Consider the following 10,583-nt stretch of genomic DNA (forward strand, 5'->3'; position numbering starts at 1 on the left):
AAGTTTGCCAAGTTCCGAACTTGGTCCAGTTCTTCCTGAAATTTCAATAACTTTTGTTCAAGCTGGGAGGCACTTTCCTTGGAAACCTGAATACCCTGAGAAGTCTCTACCCTTTCAACCGAGCTCTCCTTCCTGATGTTGCTCAAGTCTTCCATTTTCCCCTTGTTCTTGTTTCTGATAGGACTCGGAGGAGGAGGAGGTGGAGGGCCCTTAGATCTTGTGGAGTAGGATGATGATGCCAGAGTGCACGAACTAACCTTTTGGGGAGGGGAATAAAACAAAAGTAAAAAAAAAAGGTAACAAGTCAGTAAGGATTATGAGAAGAAAATGTTGCAATATTTAAACACATAGTGCAACAATATAAATCGTGTCCTAATTTGGGTGCCTCGTTGTGCCCGAGGTAGGCCTAGCGACAAGTTGATTTGGAGAACTTATAATGCCAAATGCCTCATTTTATTGATAACAAATAAGACGAATCCCAAAACGACACCAAAATAGCGGAAATAAAATGTCACTAATGGCCGTGGGCCTTATTACATTAAAACAAAAGAAAGACTCCAAACTACTTGGTCCTAGAAGGACCTTCCCCAGACTCGACATCTTTAGCTCCATCGAACAGCTTCACCAGCTCACGCAGTCCCAGCAGCAAGTAAGCTCTAGCCAAGTGTCCTCCTTCGCTTCCCTCAGCATTCTGGCAGTTTTCGATCCTTTGGATGAACCTCATTTGCAATTCTACCAAACCTCGCTCCAAGTACCCTAGTCGTTTGTTGGCGCTGACAGCCATATCCTTCCATTCCTCGATCAATTTTTGATGAGCTTCTTGAATTTCCCGGTGTTCATTCTCGTGCTCCCGAATCCTCTTACGCAATTGGTTGTACTTAAACCGCTCCTCAGCATTTTCATCGACGACCCTGTGACCTCAAGCAAACCCTGGTTGTCCCAAGCCTTCATGATCATCTTCCAGCCAACCTGAGTAGTATGGCGAACAACCGGCGTGGTATCTATCCGGCTCAATAGAGTCTCTTCCCAGTATGATTTTGCAGTGCCACATGTGCTGAGCTTGGCACTTATGAGGGCTATCGTCATCCTAAAAATCGGCCTTGAAATGACCCATTTTGTCGACCCTTGGTATAACCTGCTTCCTTCCTGCCTGTCTCATGACTCGGAGAGGGACATAAGGATAATTTCCTCTCAGGCCGATGAGAATAAGAAACGGTGCATCCCGAGATCGGACAATGAACTCTTCAGTAGGGAACCATTCGAACATCCACTGCACTTAGTCTTCTTTCAGATTTTCAAACAACTCTACCCATCCTTTAGCGTCTTCTGGTTGAGCGAACATGTTAGGCATATAGTTCATTCGCCTTGGCTGATGGAAGGCGATATGATCATCCCAGTCCCTGCGTAGGATCTCTTGAATATTCACCCCTTTGGAGGTGCTCCATGAGCCAGAGTTGGAGTAGTAAGTTACAGCCCTCAAAGTGATTGGCCCCTTGCTGACATTTTTCTAGGGCTCGGTATATCTCTACGACAATCATTGGTACTATGCTAAAAGGCTGCCCGCAAATCCCTTCCATTAGAGTCTTGGTAACCATGGCCAGTCTGGTATGGATCCTAGCCTTCTTCATGGGAAATACTATCATCCCCAAAAAGCAGAATATGAAGATGAAGACTCTTCTGTGGATATGCCCCAATGAGGTGAGGGCAAATTCATCTGGGTAGGTGCGGTAGGACTTGGTATGACCATACCTCTCGTATAGATATTCGAAAGGAATGTAAGAGTCCTTCAAACAAGTCAAGTCTGGGTTTTCTTCAGTCCCATCATCTTGAGGAAACCTCTACCCTTGCGATTTTCTGGCATAAGCAAACTCGGAGTCTCCCAAGGAATACAATCTAACCCTCCTATTTCTTCGAGCAAAGGGGTCATTTTAAGGTCCCCGAAGCGAAACACTGATCTATCACTGTCCCAGAATAAGGTTGCAGCCTCTATGATTTTGTTGTCGGGCTTGATTTCCAAAAGGGAAGGCAAATTTCCCAAGTATTTGCGGACGAGAGTCTGGTCACTGGAGTGAAGGTCTTCCTACCAGCTTAGCAACCTTGGGTGAATGTTGGTTACCATGTCGAATCTGGGGACTTCGTGCCTCATTTTCTGCAAAACAAAGTGTTAGACCCTTACCCCACCGGACTCGGCTATTTAAACCAATAATTAGCATAAACGACATTTAGTTCTCCAAATAAATGCACAGAATATGGTGGTGTCCGTTTGGGTTCCAAGGAAACCCAGTGGACTTTGGACAAGGCTATCTTAAAGAGTCATTATGTGGACAGCATAACTGACTCGACTAGGTTTGACAATGATGCATGCGCAGTTAAAACAGAGTAAGGTTTCTATGGGGTATTAGACCGGTACCCTTGAGCGGACAACTCAAGGGGGAAAGGCACGGAACCATCGACTGCACCGCTGATCGACTGGTTTTACCGCAAATACGCCTTTACCAAATTTAGGGGGTGATATATTGGAAGGGCGCAACCACTCATTATAAGTGTTGCTATGGTATTTGTTTGGCACGGGTGGAATATGATGTTGAAGATGCAATTACAAGAATGGAACAAATTGTCACGTATTTGCACGTTCATAAAATAATAATTACAATAATTGCTCATGATTACAACAGTATTGAAGGAAAGCAGTAAAAGCAAGAAAAGAAAACAAAAGCCAAGTCAGTTTCGAAGTAGAAGAGAAATAAAGACATTAAATAAAAGCAATAAAGAAGCAATAAAGTCACAAATAACATGTAATGGTAAAAGCCTAAAAGAAAATCCCCAGCAAAGTTGCCATGCTATCGATGCCCCCTTTTTCTTCTTAAAGGCGAAATCGGGTTTACGATTTGGGAGGACAACTCTTTTCCCTTTTGGGATTTGGGTTTTCTTTTGGAATTTGAAGAGTCGTCACCTAATGATTAAGTGCATTAGGACACAAAAAAAGGTTTTTGAGTTTGAAAACCAGAGTTTGGGTAAGGGCTAGAAATTATCTCGAGGGGAAGGTGTTAGGCACCCCCCAAGATCCACTAGAGTGGTTCCCGGCCATGTTACAATTGTGACTTCACTTAACAAGTAAGCAAATAAGGGTTCAAATAGAGGGAGTTTTCACATAATATTGCAAGTAAAATGGAAATTTGAGGAGAGATAAAGAGGGCAGAAATTTCAAGAAAAGATTTAAACAATAAATGAAAAAAAACAAATAAAGGGAAAGGGGGGGTCCTAGGTTTATAATCAATATGGATCACCCCGCACAACACCCGGTAACCATTTATACACGTGGTGTTATCGCGTGGTCATCATATCCATATTCTACCCTCCCCACCCCATAAAGGTTATTAAACGCGTGAGTTGGTCACGAATACTTATTGTGTGCTATTACCCGTCCCGTCCTATAAATCCTGGAGGGTATTTAGGACCACTATTCCTACGTGGTGGGGACTAGGCTGAACCCTTAAGTTAAAAGGCAAAAATGCTAAGCGACATACATAACAAATAGGACTGCACATAAGGGGAACATACAAAGGCACATAGAGGTGCACAGATCCCTCCACAAGTGAACTCATAATTAGCACATCTTAAACACATTTAAGGTATCAAGGACAAGAGTTTTAAAAGCCGGAATGTTGAAATAAAACAGTGAGTTTCAGTGAAAGCAGAAGCTTAATTAAGACTAAGTGATTTGAAAAAATGCTCGGTTTGCAGAAATACGACTTGGGACGGTAGTAGGATTTAGAAGTATACAACAGTTTAGGAGTTAGTGAAAATATAGATAAAATCGTTAAAACATTCTTTGTAAATAGAGTAAAGGCATGGAGATACATTAACTTGACGAGACGTAGGATAAATATTTTGAAAATAATAGCACGATTCTGGGCAGAAAAGGGGGTAACCTAGTAGAACATAGTAGAACAGATACACAATTTCGAGATCATTTCAAAGTAGGGCGAGAGTTTAGTAAAACAGAGTGAAATTCAGAGAATCAAAAATAAGAATGGGAGCAGCAGAGTTCAAAATTAAAAGAGGCTAATTAGTCTTAAACTGGTAACCACATGATTAATCAATTCTTATTAGGCCTAAAGTTTGCCTAGGCGTCATATACATTGTCTGATTGTCTTAAAGAGTGGACATGCATATTTGATTCTGATTTAAAAAGAAAGGATACGCATAGTACTTGTATTATTGGATTAAGCATGCTAATAGGCGTTTTGACAATTGCAATCCAGATAAGTATAAAACTCTAAGCAGCAGGATGTCTAATGCACAGAAGAGTTCCTAAAACATGATCTCTACTATGCCAATGCAGTAATGACAGTTTGTTAATAATTAAGATTACGAAGTGAGTACAATAATATGCTGAGAATAAAAGACCTAAAACAGGATTTCTAACATATGAAATGCATGTCCTAAGCAGGTTATCTATTGCGCAAATAGGTAAATAAAAACCTATAAACATGTTTTCTACCCATAGAAATAAACATGCATACCCCTCCCCCATATTCACTATTCAGCCCCCAATCATTCATTTACAAATTATTACAAACCAGTAGTATCTGAATTACAGTAATGAAATAAAAAAAATAAAAAGTTATTCTATAGGGAGCCTTCAGTAGGCCCAAATCCTCCAAACTTTACTGCCAAAATAGCCTTTCATAGCTTGGGTGTGCCAAAGTTCGCTAAGGACCTCGAGGGCTCTTGGGCCATGCTCACGCCCAGACTTAGTAACCAAGAGTTAAACATGTGCAGTGTGTCGGAGTTCAGAGGGTACTCAGGAGGTCCCCAAAGCAGTGCTCACACTGTGGGGGTGGAACTTAAGTATCTAGGAATAAAGTGAAGTGTAAGAGAGTTCGAAAATGTTTTGACAGAAATAGTGTTGAAAGGAATTTCACTTAAAACATTTCGTAAAACAAAGAGAGTCTGTTTAGTAAAACAATTTTTTTTTGAAAAGAGAATAAAGTAATAAGCAACAACCTAGACACAACACCTCCAAAAATAGATTCATACACAGCCAAAGACCACAGAACCAAGGCAGGTCCAGCAAACACAAACAGGGATAGTGGGGTTAGGGACACATAGGACAAAACTGTAACCCAGCGAAGGCCTAGGACTAGCTCAAACACTTTCAGGCATAGTCATAGGAAAAAACACAGATATGAAAAACAACCACATAGAGGGGTGATAGGGATTTGGGATAAGTATGCAAGTCATGCTTGGAAACACACATAAAGGGGGTAATACTAATCCAAAGGGAAGGGAAGACATAATAACATGCTAGTAATATATTTTAATTACAGATTTCGCAAGAGAACCACAAATAGAAGCAAACTAGAAATAATAAGAACTGAAACAAATAGAGAATCACATTGTTGTTGGAGCTTTGAATTGAAACTAGGACATACCAGTAAAGAGCAAGAGAAGGATGCAAAGATAAAGTGATAACACAATTTTAGCCTTGGCTTACAGCCGGCTAATAATAGGTAAGAGCTGAGAATAGCAACAGAGCAAAAGAGCAAGAGAGAAAGAGCACAAGAGAATGTAGAATTGAGAGTATTCAGTGATGCGTATCTCTGTGTGTGGGTGTTTTGCTAATGAAAGAGTAGAGTATTTATAGTTCTGGAAACGAGTAGAAAAAATAAGGTAAGAAGTGAAGTGTAGTATAATTATAGAAGTAAATACAATCAGAATCCCAATCAATTTAAGTGCTCCCCTTTAATTGGGGAGTCCTAGTTCAAACGGCTACCAGGGTGACAAATAAGGAAAGAGACTAATTGAAAGACTAATTTCAATCATACATAGAGTAGTAAAGAATAAGGCGTGTGATTAGGACCAAGTACAGAACATATAAATTTAGGAAAGTAAGAATCAATTGGTGACATGCTTGCACATAAAATAAGGCAGAGTATCATTTTGAAAATCAGTAAGAGATCCCCTAGTATCGCAGGGAATCAGTTATCAGTTAAGGCAGATGTCAACAAGTAAGGAAATTCACAAAATCAGTGAAGAGTGTTAAGGCAAGTATCACAGGTAAAGGAAAATACATGAAATCAGCAAAGAGTTCTAAGGCAAGTATAATGGCTAAAGGAAAATACACAAAATCAGTAAAGTACTAGTCACAATTATTCAAGGATTCAAAGTGGCAAACTAATACTGATTTAAAGGGAATAAACACACATTAGACGAAAATCAGAAACCCTAGTATATAACATTAGGAGTCATGTGAGTCAGGGATGCGAGATGAACCCAAAGACAAACAGCATAGGGTAAAGATTAGTGAAACATGAACACAAATGCAAGCACACAGGAAAAAAGAGCAGCTTTCAGGGTTCTAAGTCTAAAAATTAGGGTTTCACACAGATACTAGTACGAATCAATAGGGTGACATGATACATGCAAAGGAGACGAAGAGCCATAAACCCTAATGAGAAAACATAGTAGAATCACTAGAATTTCAAGCCATTCGTGATAATCAAACACATATACTGACCCAATCACAAGGAAAAGACTTCAACAATGGTAAATATGAAGGAAAATCATGAGATAGTGTTAAAAATCGATAAATAAAACCATTTTGAGAAAGGGTTTCGGAACCCTAGTTAAAAGTGAAGGTCCGTTCAGAAAAATAGAAAGTTTTTTAAAGGAAACATCATAATAACTCGTAATATGCGTAGATCTACTGTAAATCTAAAAGAATCGGAGGTTCCAAACATTAGGGTTTCAAAGAAAACCTCAGAGATGATAAGAAGAACCTCAAACGTTACTGGTTCGAGCCTCAAAGGTCACTGGCCTCACTCGAAATCAAACTTCGGAGGCCTGAAGCAAACATGAATACCATGGGTGTGAGTAGACGGGTCCTCGCCCTTCGAGGGCCTTAGGGATGACATTTACCGGCATGAGAGAACCATACGAGGCAGAGGGTGAGGAATCCATGGTCTCCGGTGGAGAAGGTCGCCGGAGAAGATGAAGGGATTCGTCGGAGAAGGGGAAGAGACAGAGGTCTCTAGAAGAGACTAGAGATAGAGAGAGAGAGTAGAGAGATGAGAGACAGTGAAGAATGAGGGGTCAGGGGGGTAGTTAGAATTTTAATTAAGGAAAGGTAATCTGGGCCGTTGATCTTATTTGATCAACGGCTCAAATTAAATCGGGGTTGGGCCGGGTTATATTAGGGATTGGGCTGGGGTGTTTTAATTGGGTATTGGGCCAATTAAATCTGATGGGGGTGTGGTTAAATTGGCTAGGATTGAAATAATAAAGGGCTGTTTGTTAAATAGCCAATTTTCCCTCTTTTATTTTTTATAAAATAGTTAAAAAAAGATTTTTAAACACATTAAAGGTACTGGACTAATTAATAACGTATAAATATTAATCTAAAAATACTGGAAATGATTTTACAATTGTAAAATGCTGCTAATCGTAAAAATAGGCTATAATTGCAACTATATGCAACTTAGCTTTAAAAATACCAAACAAATGCGTAAAAAATATGCAAAAATTATCTTAATTATATCTTGGTGTAAATATGAGAATAAAAATAGGTTAATCACAAAAAGGATAATTTTTTGGGACAATTATTGGTTTTGTACTGCTAAAATGGACAATAAATTGCTTTTAAAAACTTTAAAAATAAGGAAAAATACCAAAATTCTTGGGCATGCTTATATATGCATGTACATGTTATTTTGAGACTATTTTGAGTATATAAGAATACATGGGGAAAATTGGGTATCAACAATCTCTCCAACGATATATTGTGGATTCCAAACGGAATCTTGAGCAAAGAGTTATGTGCGTTTTACTGGACAATGCACAGTAAACGCGCCCAAGTGCACGCCCAGATGGTCCCATGCGCGACCGCGCACTTGTACAGTGCTACTCCCTCGCTGCGCATCCAGGTGCACGGTTGGGCCTTCATGTGTTCGGGAGTGCATGTGAGCATATGATTTTTTCCCTATATGAATTATTCCTAAAAATTCAAACAAAATGATTTCTTTATTATTTCACAATTTTTGTGAATTTTTGTGTTATTTTCTGATAATTGTTGCATTTTATTGGTGTTTTTTTATTCATATGAAAAATATAAAAAAATATATTTGGCATTTGCATTTAGGATCTAATTTCATATTTTAGGATTAATTAGTGGTTAAGTTGTTTTTAAAACATAATATGAAGAAAATAACAAAAACAGTCCATTTTTGCATTTCTAATTGATAATTGTTGAATTTGTCACGAAATAGATTTTTAAACAATTTTAGGAATTAATTAGCTTAATTTTGGAAATAAATTAGGTTTCATTTAATTTTTTGCATTTTAATAAAATCAGCAAAAATACAAAATGAAATACAAAAATAAAAGAAATAAAAAGTGAAAACAAAGCAATTAAAAGAGGGTTGTTTATATGAGACATCAATTTGGGCATGTTATTTAATTTTGTCCTAGCCCAAACCACAATTCCCCAGCCCAAAACCCTTAACCATTTCCACCCGCCCAGGCCCAAATCCTGTCCAAATCCGGCCTGCCTTTTGCTGTACCGATACGACGCCGTTTAGTTAATATTAGATCTGGACCGTCGAGGTTACCGGATCTGACGGTCCAGAAGCCCGAACCCCTTAATATTTAACTGTCCTAAACACCCCCCCACCCCCGTCTCGTCTCCCTCTTTCACCATCTTCAGAAAACTGATCTCTAAACCCTAGCGCTGCCCCAAAATTCCTCCCCTTTTCCGGTGGCGGTGCCGGTCTCTATTTCCGTCCGAAATCACACCACCATACCTCCTCACTCTCCTCTCCCCAAATCCACCCTTAATATGCTCCGAATCAGTACCAGGCATCTCAAATACCGGATCGCAAATCCGGACAAACCTTCACCCGCTCCTAATAACCTCAAATTTACACCCTAGGTTCTTCTGTTCATCCTCTTTCCATACCCAACGTTAATTTCCTTCAAACCACAACTGAACGACTCGAATGTCGATTTAAGAATCTGCTGTAAAGCCCTAAGTCTTCAAAAGGGCACCAATTCACACCTCGAGCCTTCTTAGACCTCCTCATGATGAATTTCAAGTTGGAATCCCTCAAGTCCATGCAGAATCCCACGAGCCCTAACCTAGGGTTTGAAGAACCCTAATTCATGTAGTCGTTCAAGCTGGTCTAATCAGTGAGTGTCTCTTCTCATTTTATTTTTCTTTTTCTTTAGTTTTGGTTTTTATTAGTTGATTCGTGCTTTTACTGATAAACAAAAATTGTTTTAATTTCCGCATAATTCTAATTGATAGTCTAGTTTAGCATTAATCTGTTTCTATGTTGTTACTGTTAGGTAGTAAATGTTTAGGTTAGTTCCTAGGTTAATTTCCATTTTTTGTTTAATTCTGAGTTGATTTTCGTTCTATTGGTTTAGATGTTCAATTGTTAGTTAGTTTAATCAATTAGTTGTTAGTTTAATAGGGTTTAATTCAGTTTTGATGTAGCTGTTTTCTTTCTGATAACAGTGTGGTCGTTTGGTGGAAATTTGATTAGGATTCTTTAGGTTTTTAATAATTCATTTCGCATGTTAAGTCAGTTGTTTAGTAGTAACTCAGTAATTAGCATTTGTTTTGTGAATTCAATATTTGATCGGCTAGTAGTTATTATCTATTGGAATTAGTTAAATAGGTTTTTGTTCTGTGAGTTCAATATTTGATCAAGTAGTTATTAGGATTATGTTAGCTAATCTGATTACAGCTGGGTAAATTAGATCTTCAATTAGTCATGGATTGAGTTTAGTTAATTAGTGTTAGTAATTTCAGGGGGTCTTCAGGGGTACTTTGGGCACTTGAAATGGTTAGTTTGTTAAGGCTTGGTAATTTCAGAACTCAAGTAAGGATAATACAGGTATTCCACAGGTAGAAAAACACCCAATGTCCTTCTACAGGGTGGTCTTAGTGTAAGGTTCAGTAAACTTAGGGCAGTAACTTGAACAACAAGTTAGGAAATCAGGGACTAAAGTGTTAAAAAATGAAATCTGGAAGTTGCAGCAGATTTTTTCTATAAAAAGACAGTCCTCTTTGCTTCATAAACAAGTTTTTAGCTCTAAAAATTCCCCCCAAAAGGTGCTCTCTCTAGTTTTCAGATCTAATTTTGAAATTCAACATTAAAAAAAAACCCAAAAACAACAGAAAACCTTCCAAAAAAAATCCCAAAAATACTGTTACATTGATTTTCCTTAGGTCGTTTTCGAATCCAGCATTTAATTCAACTCTCTAGCTTATTTAGGATCCACAACTACTTGAATTTCCCTGTTTCTGTTCGATATTTGAGATTTGAAAGCATCTAGAGTCACTTGCGCATTGGATCTGATTTGTTCGAGTTAGCTGTGGGTTATCTGCCGAGTGTGTTGATTTACTGGGTTCATTTCTGGTTATTTTGGTGCTGTTTTGGGTTGATCTATTAGTCCAGTTTGATTTAAAACATTTCTGGGCTGCTTCTGATTACCTGCTCGCTGTTGCTGACCTCTCGTTCTTCTTATTCAATTTCTACTTCCAGGTACACTTCCTGAGGTCATTACTGTGTAGA

This window comes from Nicotiana attenuata, unplaced genomic scaffold (genome assembly GCF_001879085.1).
Source record: "Nicotiana attenuata strain UT unplaced genomic scaffold, NIATTr2, whole genome shotgun sequence".
Taxonomy (NCBI): Eukaryota; Viridiplantae; Streptophyta; class Magnoliopsida; order Solanales; family Solanaceae; genus Nicotiana; species Nicotiana attenuata.